Source organism: Vicugna pacos, chromosome 2 (assembly GCF_048564905.1).
Source record: "Vicugna pacos chromosome 2, VicPac4, whole genome shotgun sequence".
NCBI classification, from domain to species: domain Eukaryota; kingdom Metazoa; phylum Chordata; class Mammalia; order Artiodactyla; family Camelidae; genus Vicugna; species Vicugna pacos.
In genome coordinates, this window is record NC_132988.1 from 1,309,789 (window position 1) to 1,324,874 (window position 15,086).

Genomic DNA, 15,086 nt, shown 5'->3' on the forward strand with positions numbered 1-15,086 from the left:
TCATTGTATTTTTGATTTGCCTTTCTCTGATAATTAGTGATATTGAGCATTTTTTCATGTGCTTTTGGATCATTTGTATGTCTTCCTTGGAGAATTGCTTGTTTAAGTCTTCTGCCCATTTTTGGATTGGGTTGTTTATTTTTTCCTTATTGAGTCATATGAGCTGCTTATATGTTCTGGAGATCAAGCCTTTGTCAGTTTCACTTGCAAAAATTTTCTCCCATTCAGTAGGTTTTCTTCTTGTTTTATTTCTGGTTTCCTTTGCTGTGCAGAAGCTTGTAAGTTTCATTAGGTCCCATTTGTTTATTCTTGCTTTTATTTCTTCTAGGAGAAAATTTTTGAAATGTATGTCAGATAATGTTTTGCCTATGTTTTCCTCTAGGAGGTTTACTGTATCTTGCCTTAAGTTTAAGTCTTTAATCCATTTTGAGTTGATTTTTGTATATGGTGTAAGGGTGTGTTCTAGCTTCATTGTTTTACATGCTGCTGTCCAGTTTTCCCAAAACCATTTGCTGAAGAGACTGTCTTTATTCCATTGTATATTCTTGCCTCCTTTGTCAAAGATTAGTTGACCAAAAGTTTGTGGGTTCATTTCTGGGCTCTCTATTCTGTTCCAATGGTCTATATGTCTGTTTTGGTACCAATACCATGCTGTCTTGATGACTGTAGCTCTATAGTATTGTCTGAAGTCTGGGAGACTTATTCCTCCAGCCTCTTTCTTTCTCTTCAGTAATTCTTTAGCAATTCTAGGTCTTTGATGGTTGCATATAAATTTTATTATGATTTGTTCTAGTTCTGTGAAATATGTCCTGGGTAATTGGATAGGGATTGCATTAAATCTGTAGATTGCCTTGGGCAGTGTGACCATTTTAACAATATTGATTCTTCCAATCGAAGAGCATGGAATATCTTTCCATTTTCTAAAGTCTTCTTTAATTTCCTTCATGAATGGATTATAGTTTTCTGTGTATAATCCTTTCACCTCCTTGGTTAGATTTATTCCCAGATATTTTATTACTTTGGGTGCTATTTTAAAGGGGATTGTTTCTTTACTTTCTTTTTCTGTTGATTTATCATTAGTGTAAAGAAATGCAACTGATTTTTGAACATTAATTTTGTAACCTGCTACCTTGCTGAATTCTTCAATCAGCTCTAGTAGCTTTTTTGTGGACCTTTTAGGGTTTCCTATATACAGTAACATGTCGTCAGCATATAATGACACTTTTACCTCTTCTTTTCCAATTTGGATCCCTTTTATTTCTTTCTCTTGCCTGATTGCTGTGGCTAGGACTTCCAGGACTATGTTGAATAGGAGTGGTGATAGTGGGCATCCTTGTCTTGTCCCAGATTTTAGTGGGAAGCTTTTCAGTTTTTCACCATTGAGAACTATGCTGGCAGTACGTTTGCCATATATAGCTTTTATTATGTTGAGATATGTTCCCTCTATACCCACTTTGGCGAGAGTTTTTATCATAAATGGGTGTTGAATTTTATCAAATGCTTTTTCTGCATTGATTGAGATGATCATGTGGTTTTTGTCCTTTCTCTAGGTGTTGTGATGGATTTTTATTTTAATAAATAAATAATGATCCAGTTCCTACCACAGGCGATTATGATAAGACTGAGTATAAGTTCTAACAACAAATAGTGTACAAATCATAATTTCTACTTAATTCAAACTGCTTCTTCTATAAAATTTGAATCTTTTTATTCTTAAGACAGATTTTTGGCATATGACCTAGTGATAAAATTTTCAACTGGCTTGTATTAAAATAGTTCACCATAGTGTGAGTTTATTACATCAACTATTCCTTTTTGGGAAACCCATGTGCCTTGTCACTCTCTTTCATAAGATTTCCTGTGGAAAATTCAATCCTCCATTCAGGAAAACGCTGAGCAATGTATCTCATGGAAAACCGTCATAAACTGCAACACAAGAAAATGAAAATGACAGCGAGCAGCCCGAGAATCTGGCAGACACTCACAGTGCACTGCTGTGTTCCCGCCTCCACTTTCTGTAACCAGCAGGGAAAATTTGCATTTCAAGAAATAGACATAAACAATTTTCAAGACCTGAGCACACAATTTCCCTTTCAGGGTTTAGTGAGCTTCCATTTAATTCTATGAGAAATGTTTAAAACAACAGAACAACAGCTGAGATAGGGTTTAAAGTAACTTTTATGTTAGTGAAAATAAAGCCAACTGATAGTTATCATTTTTACTTTACTTGATTTAACTCTCTTACTTTACATCCCCAACCTCCTCCAAAAAATGATGGTGAACATCCCCTCCTGGGCCAGAAGGCTAAGTACAAAGTACCAATCACATTGAGGTGTGCTTTGTTGTTTTATTTTTCAAAACAAACAAGTTTCACTCATGTGATTTAATAATTAAGATTAGAAACAAAGTCTACTCAATAAATGGTAGACAACATATGTCGTCATAGCTGCTCATCAGGTTTGGCCCCACGTTACACACTTTTACATGGACATGTGCCATGTGCTGTCATGGGAAACAGTAAGTGGGGACAGGGCCTCTGCTCTCACAGGGCACACAGCCTGGTGGGGCAGGCGGTGTTCAATCATTGCCCTTTTTTTTAATGTACTTACAAATAATGGGAAATGCTATTTAAAAAGAACAAAATCAGTCAATGAAAGTGAAAAATACAAGGACAGTATTTAGGCTGAGGGAAGACAGGGAACCTCTTTGAAGAGCTGACACTCCACTGAGACCCAAAGGACAACTCCGGTGCTGCAGGTGAAGGGCAGGGACACACTGATAAAGGGCTGATAACCACAATATACCAAAACTTCTTTAAACTCAACAAGAAAGATGAATAATCTGATTAAAAAATGAGCAAAATACCTGAACACACACCTCATCAAAGAAGAAATCTAGATGCCAAAGAAGCCTATGGAAAGGTGCTCCACAGCATCTGTCATCAAGGGGATGCAGACAGAAACAGAGAGATACCACTGCATACCTGTCAGAACACTGACAGCTCCGAATGCTGGTGAGGATGTGGAGCGTCAGGAATTCTAATGCATTGTTGGTGGGAATGTAAAATGGCCCACATACTTTGGAAGACGGTCTGGCAATTTTTTACAAAACTAGACGTACTTCTAACATATGATCCGGCAACTGTGCTCCTTGGTGTTAACTCGATGAAATGGAAACTTATGTCCACACACAAATCTGCATACAGATGTTAACAGCAGCTTTATTCATACTCACCAGAATTCAGAAGCAACTAAGCTATTCTTCAGTATGTGAATGGATAAATAAACTGTGGTCCAGCCAGAAAATGGACTATTATTTTGTGCTTAAATGAAATGAGTTATCAAGGCATGGAAAGACATGGAGGAACCTTAAATGCATATTTCTAAGTGAAAGAAGCCAATCTGGGAAGGTTCTGCAACTGTCTGATTCCAACTGTATGGTGTTCTGGGAAAGGGAAAACCACAGAGACTAAAAGATCAGTGGCAGTCAGAGGCTAGGGGGAAGGAGCAATGAATGAGGTGAAGCACGGAGCATTTTAAGGTCACTAAGACAGACGACTCTGTATGATGCTGTGATAGTGGATACATGTCATTGCACATCTGTCCAAACCCACAGAGTGCACACCACCAAGTGTAAATTCTAGTGTCAAGTATGGGCTCTGGGTGATGATGACGTGTTAATGTAGGTTCAACCATTGTCACAAATGCACACTCTGGTGCAGGTGTCAATAGTGAGGAGGCTGTGGGGACAAACTACAGTTCATACACCCAATCCAGCCACAGCCACTGCTGTTAATAAAGCTCTGTGGGTGTGTGGACTGTCCGGCTGTTCTGGCATCTGAACAGCAGAGCTGAGCAGCTGCACCAGAGATAAGGAGGTTTGCAGACCCTGAAATATTTACTCCCAAGCCCTTGACAGAAAAAGCCTGCTGAGCCCTGTTCTAAACGAATCAAAATTCACCCTGATGAGACAGGACAGCAGGGCCCAAACCAGGCATGGTTAATGGGACTGAAGCAATGTTTAAGTTCCAACACCTTTGCTGAAGTCCTGCAGGTCCAGCGACAGACTAGCCAGGAAGCGTCTGCAGGAGGAGGCGGGAGCAGGCCTTCCCGCCAGGCTCCGGGATGCCGGGAGCCGCGGGCCGCACGGGGGCCTCCTGCTTGAAGGAGGCGGACTTGCAGTGGAAGCCGATCAACTCATACAGCTCGGAGAGGAGGCTGCATTGCTGAATTCTCTCCTTGGAACGCTGAAGCACAGGGAGAAAAGCAGCAAGCATCTGAACGAAACACGTAAGTGAAAAAACACCCGTAAAAATGTTTTCCCTTAAAACAGAGACCCGATGACACAGGAAGGAAGGGGAAGGCTGACTTCGTGCACTGAAGGGGCCGGATGCAGAAACGCAGGGAAGCAGCGCTTTGCAGACACTCCAGACCCCTCCGGGCCCCACCTCTCCGCATTCCGCCTGTCCTTTTACTAGAAAGGCCTGTATTCCCTGAAATAGAGGAATCTGCTACCTAAACATGGGACACAGAGAAGGGGAAGAAGAACAGGAAGGAAAAGTAAAGGAACAACAGTTCACCTAGATCCTAGGGTTTGGGCGGGACATTCACCAAACACACAACCTCTCAAAGCACAGAGCGCACAGTAAGAGGCTGACAGTGTGACTGCGACTTCTGCACCTTAAGCACCAGCTACCTGCCAGCACATGCTGCGCCCGTTACTGAATCACTACAATCATCTCAGAAACTATTACTACCCCGGCTCACAGGCAAGGAAATCTGAAACTCGGGGAGGAATTATTATCATCCTGGACAAAGTCCCACAGCCCAGAAGTGTCAGAGCCTCCGGCAGACCCTGGACTAAAATGCTCCTCATCACCACGGGCCCTGAGCCTTAGGCTGAGGCCACGTCAGGTCTGCATACGCCCAGAGCACGAGTCTGTGGGACAGGGAATGCTCCTACTCGAAGTGCCAAGTCAAGGCCCTCAGGAACTTGTGTAATGAAACCAAATCCCCAAACTCATTTCCAACCCACTGCCCTGTCCGGGAGGACTGCTCGGCACCTCTGCACTGTCACCTGAGCACAGGATGAGCAAGGGGCCCAGACAGTGATGTGACAGCCCAGTGGAAATGTCTCGGAGACCACTTCATCGCAGGACAGACTCTCCCGGCTTCCAACGTTAACTCTCCATTTCATTTCCAACTGGTAAGGAACTTTAGACTTGTTTTCCTCTCCAGAAACAAATAAAGTTGTAACATCAGCGGGAAACTCAAGACTGAGGAAGAGTCTCCTGACCATTTGGAAGCATAGGCCGGGGAGGGAACAGAGACAGGGATCAGAAAGACCTGTGTTTCAGTCCAAAGACTGCACGTCACTCGCTTTGACGGTTTCCTTTTTAATACGTGTGATAAAATCTGATTATGATTGTTGGGAAAACTAAATGAAATAACGTATTCCACTAGCATAGGTGTAAAATCCTCCATGAGTGTTCCAGAAATGGTCGTGACCGTCGTTAGTTACTGTCTGCCAAGTCTTGGGTGCTAAGCTCACATCAGCCAGCCAGAGATGTGACAGAGAATGCCTCACCAGCCAGCAGCCTTCTCCAACATGGAAACTCACAGTGTCTGAAGAACAGGCAATGGTGGATGCTTTGGGACACTCTGGAGGTAGCACTCCAGTGATGACTTTAAAAAGCTGGGGAGAATTTAGGGGACCATACAGTTCAAATATAGAGTACTCATTCCATGTCTACAAATATTCATCTCTAGCCATGATGATTCAGAGAGGAAATACATATTCAAATGTATATCATTTTCCCACATAAGTGCATCAAAACAATTTGGAAAGAGTGTAACTTTCTTCTCTAGATCACACAGCGGGGATTACAAGGTTTGTACTGACAGCCCTACTTGCAAATCATCTGCAAACGTAACTGGGTCCACTATCAGTCATCATCATTCGAAGGGAAGGATAGAAAAAAACAAAGCCAAACTAATACGCTCCAGTCTTTTGTTTGGTTACGATGTCACAGAGGAGATGGACAGCTCAATAAGGAACCACTCTGCCGTGATCACGGAGCCCGGGGAGCGGGATGTGCGGCAAGATGTATGACGCAGCTGCAACTGTGCCCGCGCTTATAGGCAGGTACCCAAAGTCACCTCCACAAGGTGTGAAACGTTTATGCCCACGTCCTCATAACCTGTCATGTATTAAAGAGATATGGAAATTTATAAACGGCCAATATCCTTGGTGGATAAACCGTCCAAAGAGCAAAGTCACAGTTTGACAACTGGCCATCCCGGTACCTTGGGATTCATTCTTGGAGAACCTTAAAAACCATTCCTCTGTCCTCAAAAAGTGCTGCCTATTTGTCCTATCTTTGGCTCAGGGATAACGCACGTTCAAGTGAACTTCAATATCTGCACAGATTTGACTGTCTTTCTCCAGGTTCACTTGTCCATTCTGAAGAGGCCTGAGTTAAGTCAAAATTCCATAAGATTAATTCCCTCCAGTGACAACTCAATGAGCCTGCAATTACAAGCCAACTGAACAGGGCTGTCCTCAGCTAAAAATGTCACCCACCCTTCACTGCTTTCTTAAACTCCTCTCCTGGCTATTTGCATCAGACTAACACCACCCTCCACCAAGTTCCCCAACTATGTCAAAAAGAAAGTAAGGTCCATAAAAGAGGAGACAACTCCATAGTCACCTCTGAATTCCTAGCATATAGTAATGTCAATAAATAGAACTATGATTATGGCTTCTTTCCTTTAAAACCTTTCTGGTTATTTGAATGAGACCATGGAAGGGAGGTGTTTGGGTCCAGTATCTTGATCCAGAAGACTCTGGAGGCCTTTTTCAGAATGGCCGTCCACTGATTCATTCAAAACACACCTTCTCTTTCCGGGAGGAGCTGTGATTGTCTGCCAGGAGTTTGTTGTCTCTCTCATGCCAGAACAGATTTAAACTAAATCCTTACTTTGGATATGTTATTTTTCCCCGCTTCCAAAAAAATTCACTTTCCTTACTTCCTTGCCTTGAGGAATGCTTTTATTCTTTTCTTTCTAATTCACCCTTTTACAAAGCAGGACTCTCAGGATGTGCTTGGCCTTACATAAGAACAGCCATCCAACTCCCAGTGTGAGAGGCCACAGGCTCACCTCCTGCCCTCCTGCCAGGGCAACTGAAACTCAGTTCAGGAGCCAACCGGCACCCCAGGGCTTCTAAGGCTCACGTATCTCCCAGAATCCCTGCTTTCTGGTTTGTCTTGGCTTCTGAGAATTTCCCCTCACTTTCTTGGCAAATAGCTGTGCAGCTTGAAAGATGAGGAAGGAAGATTTTATTTCTTAGTCAGCATTTTAAGGAACTTATGTAATGAAGGTTTTCACGAGTTTCTCGAACCCTCCATTGCCGAGACAGAAAACACACTAGATATTTTCTAAATTAAGCTATCATGTGCATTTTTTCTTTGCTTTGGTTAACTGCTAATAGACATTTTTTAATTAAAAAATAAAATAAGGCCCCAAATACGATAGAAAATTAAAGGGGTAAACAAAATTAAAGGGCAAAGACAGAAAAATGATAAGTACTCTACAAAGTTAATAGAATAAATACACTATGGATCAGATCAGCAATTCTCAGTAACAGCTAATTGAAACCTGACCATGAGGTAAAACGTCTCTCCTGTCAGGAGATGGCCAACAGAAAATAGAATTAAATCAACAAACTAAAATTCTAAGTCTGGCGAGGTATAGAAGTCTACCAGCTAAGTGTGTCTTCTTCTGGAAAAGAGGGAGACTCACCAGCTCTTTTCTGTGGAGCCTGAGCCCAGGGGAGGACAGTGAAGTGTGTTCTGTAAGTACCCAATTAGCAAAGTGAGAGATGAATAAAGAGATGTGAGCTTTGATGGCAGAGATGATACTACTATACACTTGTCCTGTAAAGTATGTCTTCACGTTCAGTGATCAATACCTCGGCATCCTCAGGGATTGAGATTATAGGAAAATGCACAGCCCGGCCCCAGATCTCTCCTGTGATTGTGACAATGCACTTAGATGTCTCAAGGGATCCTCCAACTCCACCTGCAAAGAGCTGACTTCATGGTGCTCCTCCCATAGCTGTCCTTCCCAGGGCACCTGGTAGGGGGATCAGGTCTCCCTGCCTCTCCCAGCTCAGGCCCATCACTCACAGATGTCAGAGGACCCCTACTTCAGGGACCAATTTCCTTAGTCAACGGGTTCCACCACAGACACCTGTCCTACCAGGTACTCACTGACACTCCCTCAGCACTGACTCTGTGCTGGGGACCACGCTGCACACTGTGCACACGTTATCTCACTGGATCTACACAGCAGTCCTGGGAGGTCGGTACATCACTCTTTCAATTGATTAGATAAATTGTTTCACTTCCTTGAGTGTGTCATCCAAAGTGACACGGCTACGGAGCCACTAACCTGGGACTGAAAATCACTTGAAAATTGAACACTGCTACACCTCGCAGCCACCCTACTCTGACTCATCACATCACCTCCTGCCGAGCCTTCTAAATGTTTCTAAGCATTCTACAAGACAAAAGGGATCTACGGGAGCACCCCACTCCCCTACTTAAAATCTGTCAATGACGGTCCACTGCTCTTAGGAGAAAGCCCCACTGGGCCTGAGCACAGCCCAATGGCCTGGCATCTGCGTTCCCTGGGCGGCAGTGCTGCCTCACCCACCACGCAGCTCTACACGTGCAGTGTCCAGGACAGGGATGCTGACTCCATACAACCCGGGGCTCGTCTCACCCAAACAAAGATCATCGTCTTCAGTGGTCACCTTCTTCAATGCTGACTCTCAGAAAAATATTTTCTCTGGATGAATCAATATCTTTTTCCTTACAACTTCCCATCATTGATAATGAGCTCCCCCCAAAAGAGAGAAGACTTAATCCTCAGTCTCCTTATCTGTAAAGTGCGACTAAAAAGGAAATATGAGAGGTTTTAATAGAAATAATATTCATGTGAGGCTGAGGGACAATTCCCAACATACAGTAAGCACTCAATATGTGCTTACTTAATATTAATAAGAATAGATTCCATTCCAGCAACCTTAAAACAATGCTTAATGGCTTTGTCGAAAAGACTACCAACAAACTGTTGGACGAACCGTTTTGAGCAGATCAGCACAAGCGTACTGGGAGAGGTAAGCGCGGACTCCTGTTACAGCTGCAACCAACCAACACTACGGGGCGGGAGCAGTTTGCTCAAACTCTTACTTGTTGCTTGAGCATTTAGTTGTAGTTATTGACTAAGGACAGGTATTACTTAGTCAAAGCTCCTGAAACATACATCTTCAAAGATTGATGCAAATTATGTTTCAAGTACAACACTCTCACTAGAAATTATTTGAAAATGATAGTCTTAGCTCCTCCGCACATCAAAAGGGCATTTTCTTAATATATCTGACTATATACACTGAAAGGATTGTTTAAAAGAAATTAAGATGAAGCCATCCTGAATAAGCTCTCAGTATCATCTGCAAAAACCCCACCGAAAGGTCTCATTTCTCACTTCCACATAGGTGTTCAGGTGGCTCAACCTTGGTCTTGGTTTCTTATGACATGGGGGTGGGAAGAATTGTGGTTAGATTAATGTAGCAAATATAAACCTAGTGTATTTGCTGTGTAGGAATCCTAGAAATAAATAAATTGATATATAGTCCCACCCTTAGGAATCTCAGCCTTTCCATTTACAACAGCATTAAAAATAAAATGAGAGGTACATTTAACAAAATTTTACAAGATTTGTACATTGAATATTTTGAAGTATCACCAAAAAAAATTTAAAAGATCTACATATATGGAAGGCATCCCATGTTCATTGAATGGTAGACAATATTAAAAATGTTAAGATTCCCCAAAGTGATCTACAATTTTAATGGAGTCCCTATCAAAATTCCAGCTGACTTCTTTGCAAAAATTGAAAAACTGATCCCAAATTTCATATTGAAATGCAAGGGACCCAGGTCAGCCTAAACAATCTTGAAAAAGAAGAGCAAAGTTGGAGGACTCACTCAAAGGTTACTGCAAATCTATAGCACTAAAGTCATTATGGTTCTGTCATAAGTTTGGATGCATAAATCTATGAGACACAATAAAAAATCCAGGGGGGAAACTTACATTCACAGTCAGTTTTCCAGAAATGTGTCAACAACACTCCATTGAAAGTATAGTCTATCCAACAAACGGCGCAGAGACACCTGGGTATCTGAAGGCAAAAGAATGAATCTGGAATTTGGACCCCCGTATTTTATATAACAAATAAAAATTAATTCAAAATGGATCACAGACAGAAACGTAAAAACTAAATGTATAAACTTTCTAAAAGAAGACATAGTATAAATCTTTGTGGTCGTAGGATAGGCTATGGCTTCCTAGATACAATACCAAGAGCACAAGTGATAAAACAAAACAGATAAAATGGGCTTCATCAAATTAAAATCATTTGTTACAAAGGACATCATCAAGAAAGTAAAATGAAAGGGGAAGGGTGTAGCTCAAGTGATAGAGTGCATGCTTAGGAAGAAAAATAAAATGAATAAATCTAATTAACTCCCCTCTAAAGAAATTGTTTTAATGTTTAAAAAAGTAAAGTGAAATGACAATCTGCAGAATAGGAGAAAAATCTTGCAAAGCATATATCTAATAAGAGACTAGTATCCAGGATATAAAACAAATGCTTACAACTGAACAATACAAAGAAAATCGACCCAATTTTTAAATTTGCCAAGGATTTAAATAGATATACAATTGGCCATTAAGCACCTGAAAAGATGCTCAGCATCACTAGCGAAATCAAAATCAAAATGAGATCTCATTTTAAACTCACTAGGATGGTTATAATCAAAACATGGAAAATAACAAGTGTCAGTCAGGAGGCAGAGAAATGGGAACCCTCAATATGCAGCCGTTGGAAAGGGGCAATGATGCAGCTTCTTTGGAAAAGCCTGATGTTTCCTCAAAAGTTTAGAGTTATATGGCTCAGCAATTCCACTCCTACATGTAGAGTCATCCTTCAGTGTCCTCGGGGGGTTGGTTTCAGGAACCCCCCACCCTGGATACCATAATCCAAGGATGTTCGAGTCCCTTTACAATCAGCCATCTGTATCCATGAAGTGGAAACTACAGATATGGTGGGCCAACTGTACAGCCAACAGAATGGAAACGTATTCTCACAAAAACTTGCACATCAATATTCATTGCAGTATCATTTAGAGTAGCCAAGAGATCCTAATAATATCCATTCATCAATGAATGGATAAACAAAATGATCAAGAATAGTCCCACAAACTTTTGGTAATTGCATCTTTGACAACGGAGGTGAGAACATACAATGGAGTAAAGACAGCCTCTTTAGCAAATGGTGCAGGGAAAACTGCACAGCTGCATATAAATCAATGAAGTTAGACTACTCCCTCACAACATACAAAAAAATGAATTCAAAATGGCTTAAAGAATTAAACATGTAGACAAGACACTATAAACCTCTTAGAAGAAGACATAGGCAAAACATCTGACATATATTTCAACAATGTTTTCCTAGAGCAGTCTACTCAAGCAATAGAAATACAAGCAAAAATATACAAGTGGGTTCTAATTAAACTTACAAGCTTTTGAACAGAAAAGGAAACAAAAAGTAAAACAAAAAGACAACATATGGAATGGGAGACAATAGTTGCAATAAATGAAAGTGACAAGGGCTTAATTCCCAGAATATGGAAACAGCTTTTACACTTGATATAAAAGAAAAACAAACAATTCAATCGAAAAATGGGCAGAAGACCTAAAGAAACATTTCTCCAATGAAGACATACAAATGGCCAACAGGCACATGAAAAAATGCTCAATATCATTATCAGAGAAATGCAAATCAAAACTGCAATCAAGTATCAACTCTCACCAGTCAGAATAGCCATCATTCAAAAGTTCACAGACAGTAAATGCTGGAGAGGCTGCGGAGAATTGGGAACACTCCTACACTGTGGTGGGATTGCAGTTTGGTGGAGCCATTGTGGAAAACTGTATAGAGGTTCCTCAAAAGACAAAAAATTGACCTCAAATATGACCCAGCAATCCCACTCCTGGGCATATATCCATAAGGAACCGTAATTCAAAAAGACAATTTCACCCCAATCTTCACAGCAGCACTATTTACAATAGCAAGATATGGAAACAACCGAAATGTCCACTGACAGACGACTGGATAAAGAGGTTGTAGTATATTTGTCCAATAGACTACTATTCAGCCATAAAATAATAATAAAATAATGCCATTTGCAGCAACATGAATGGACCTGGAGAATGTCATTCTAAGTGAAATAAGCCAGAAAGAGAAAGAAAAATACCATATAAGATCGCTCACATGTGGAATCTAAAAACAAAAACAAAAACAAAAAACAAAGAAACAAAAAGATAAAATTATCTACAGAACAGAAACAGACACAGAGACACAGGAACCAAACTATGGTTACCAGAGGGGAGAGGGTGTGGGAAGGAATAAATTGGGAGTTCAAGATTTGCAGATGCTGAGTATGTAAAGAATAAACAGCAAGTTTATACTGTATAGCACAGGAGAATATATTTAATATCTTATAGTAACTTATGTTTAAAAATATGAAAATGAATACAGGTATGTTCCTATTTAACTGAAGTGTTGTGCTGTACACAAGAAATTGACACAACATTATAAACTGACTAGACTTCAATGAAAATATTTTCAAATAGACAAAAATGAAAAAAAGGAAAAGGATATAATCAAACAAAAAGAATAAAGTACTGATTCAGTCTACGGTATGGATGAACCTTGAAACTTTATGCTAAAATAAGCCCGTCACAAAAGGGCAAAAAGTCCCCTTTAAGGTGAAATGTATCTAAGAGTTTATTGTACTACTCCTGTAAATTTTCCGGAGATTTGAAGTCTATCAATATCAATGTATTATTCATTAAAAACATAAAACGCTTCCTCACAGGAGGGCTTTAATTATTAAATGCAGAAATGTATGTAAAGCTCTTGGAACAACAATTTTCACGTCCACACACAGTCACTGCTGTCACTGCCACTCGGAGGGTGATGCCAGCGCTGATGAGAGCTGCCTCCACTCGCTCACCTGCAGACAGTAGTGAGGGCCTGAGCTCTGACAGGAAGGGTGAACGTGAACCTGGGTCAGCCACAGCCACGTCCCAGACTCTGCGTTACCCAACTTTCTTATACAAACTGCAACATGTAATGTAAATACGCTAGAGGGATGTATCTTACAACACCGGGAATACACACAATGTTTTACAGCAACTATAAATGGAGCAACTATTGTACACGTGAAACATATATTATATTTTAAATCCGCTGTGTCTTTATGAAAAATTAAAAAATATTTTTAAAAATTTATCACTTTAATATTCAATTCGGTTTTTAAGTAACTATTAAACAGCTTAGAATGTATAAAAGCATTTAAGTGTGCTGTATGTTTACATATTTATTTACTTTCAGCCTCCTGCTAAAAGAGAAATTGAACAATTTTTCAAACACAGCTTAGCAACCATAACCGCAAAAAGGCAAAACTGAGAGTGAAGAGAAAATGGAGATTCAATACTTAAATGAAACCAGGGGAAGATAAAGTCATAAAAATGGATTCCATGAAGTCAGGGCAAGTGTTAAAGGCTGACTAGAAATTCAGCTGTAAGATTCTTGGCAACTAAAGCAAAAAGATGATGGGGCGGGTGGTAGAGCATGTGCTTAGCGTGCACGAGGTCCTGGGCTTAAGCCCCATGGCCTCCACTAACAGATAAATACACCTAATTACCTATCCCCCCAAAAGAGCCCCAAAGATCAGAAAAAGAGAAATTTCTTTCCAAAAAAAACTGATATTAAATTTGAATTAAATACTTTAAAAAAAATATAGAAAAGATGAGAGACTGTGAACGAAAAGCCCAGCTGGGATAACAATCTAAGTCACAAATCTAAGTGTGATAAATGTCGGCTTACTGATCTAAGTTTTGCTGGGCTAACTCGTAAATCTGAAGTTCAGTGTCAGTTTACGGGGCTAACAAGCTAACTCATAAATCCAAGGTCAACAATTGTCAGTAACGTGATCTGTTCCAAATTGATAAGCTTCAGTGTACTGATTCCTTGCTTTTTGTTGTTTGAGCCTTATTGGCTAATAGCCCCATACTTGTAATTAACCCTATAAAACCTCATGTGCAGGTCTTGGAGGTGCTCAGAGCTTCGGAACAGATGTCCCTCTTAGCCCGCCGGCGTAATAAATCTCAGTGCTCCAACACTCTGAGTGGTGCTTGTTTCTTGGCTGGACTGTTGTTTCCGTAACAACACAAGCGATAATGCCCATGAGATAAATCTGCGGTGGCTGCTATCAGGTCCCCATGTCTCACGTGGGAAAATCTGAAACATCCTTCTCACCACTCAGAGTCATCCTCAGCCCACCCCACACCTCCCGCTGTTAAATGTAGGAGCACATGCAGGGCCCGGCCTTTGCTGTCTCTGTGTCATCACAGTGAGAGAGGATGGAAGGAGGCAGAGCACAGCCATTCAAGGAAGGCCACAGCAATTAACATCAAAATGGTGAAGGATTCAAACCCCAATAGGCCTTGAGGCTCAGGATGAGATTTAACTTCTAGGAGATCTTGAGCTTCATTATACACCCATTGTAATAGTAACATGGTGAATAACACTGCCCCAGGCAACATGGCAGTCCCAAAAATAGCCACAAAAGGTCAAATGGTGGGAAATGGCCATCTCCCTTGGAATCCCAGCCCCTTGCCCTAAGGCTGGTCCTTCTACTTATTAGCATATGAAACCACCAAGCCCAAGAAAACAAGCAACACAGTGCCACCTCGCGGTCACCACTCTCTCTCCCTCTTTGGAGAAGGCCCACACTCTGTCTGTGGAGTGTGTACCTACTTTTAATCTGAGCATCAAACCCCCACACCTCGTGACATTTCTCTTGCATTTCAGTGTATCTCTCTGAATAAATCTACCTTTACTCAACACTGGCTTTCTCTTGAATTCTTTACTGCACTAAGCCAAGGAACA

At 41.0% G+C, this 15,086-nt stretch overlaps 1 protein-coding gene across 3 annotated transcripts in view; it reads right to left on the reverse strand.

Annotated features, from left to right (window-relative positions):
• Positions 1-4,001: 4,001 nt before the first annotated feature.
• Positions 4,002-15,086, reverse strand: part of LOC140688692 (trafficking protein particle complex subunit 9-like) — a 175,171-nt gene continuing 164,086 nt past the window's right edge. For 2 of the 3 annotated variants that reach the window (XR_012063419.1, XR_012063423.1), the window contains one exon: positions 4,002-4,246. The gene's annotated coding sequence lies outside the window, so the exon portion shown is untranslated. The remainder of the gene's footprint in view (positions 4,247-15,086) is intronic. The other variant, XM_072948359.1, reaches the window with a different exon arrangement.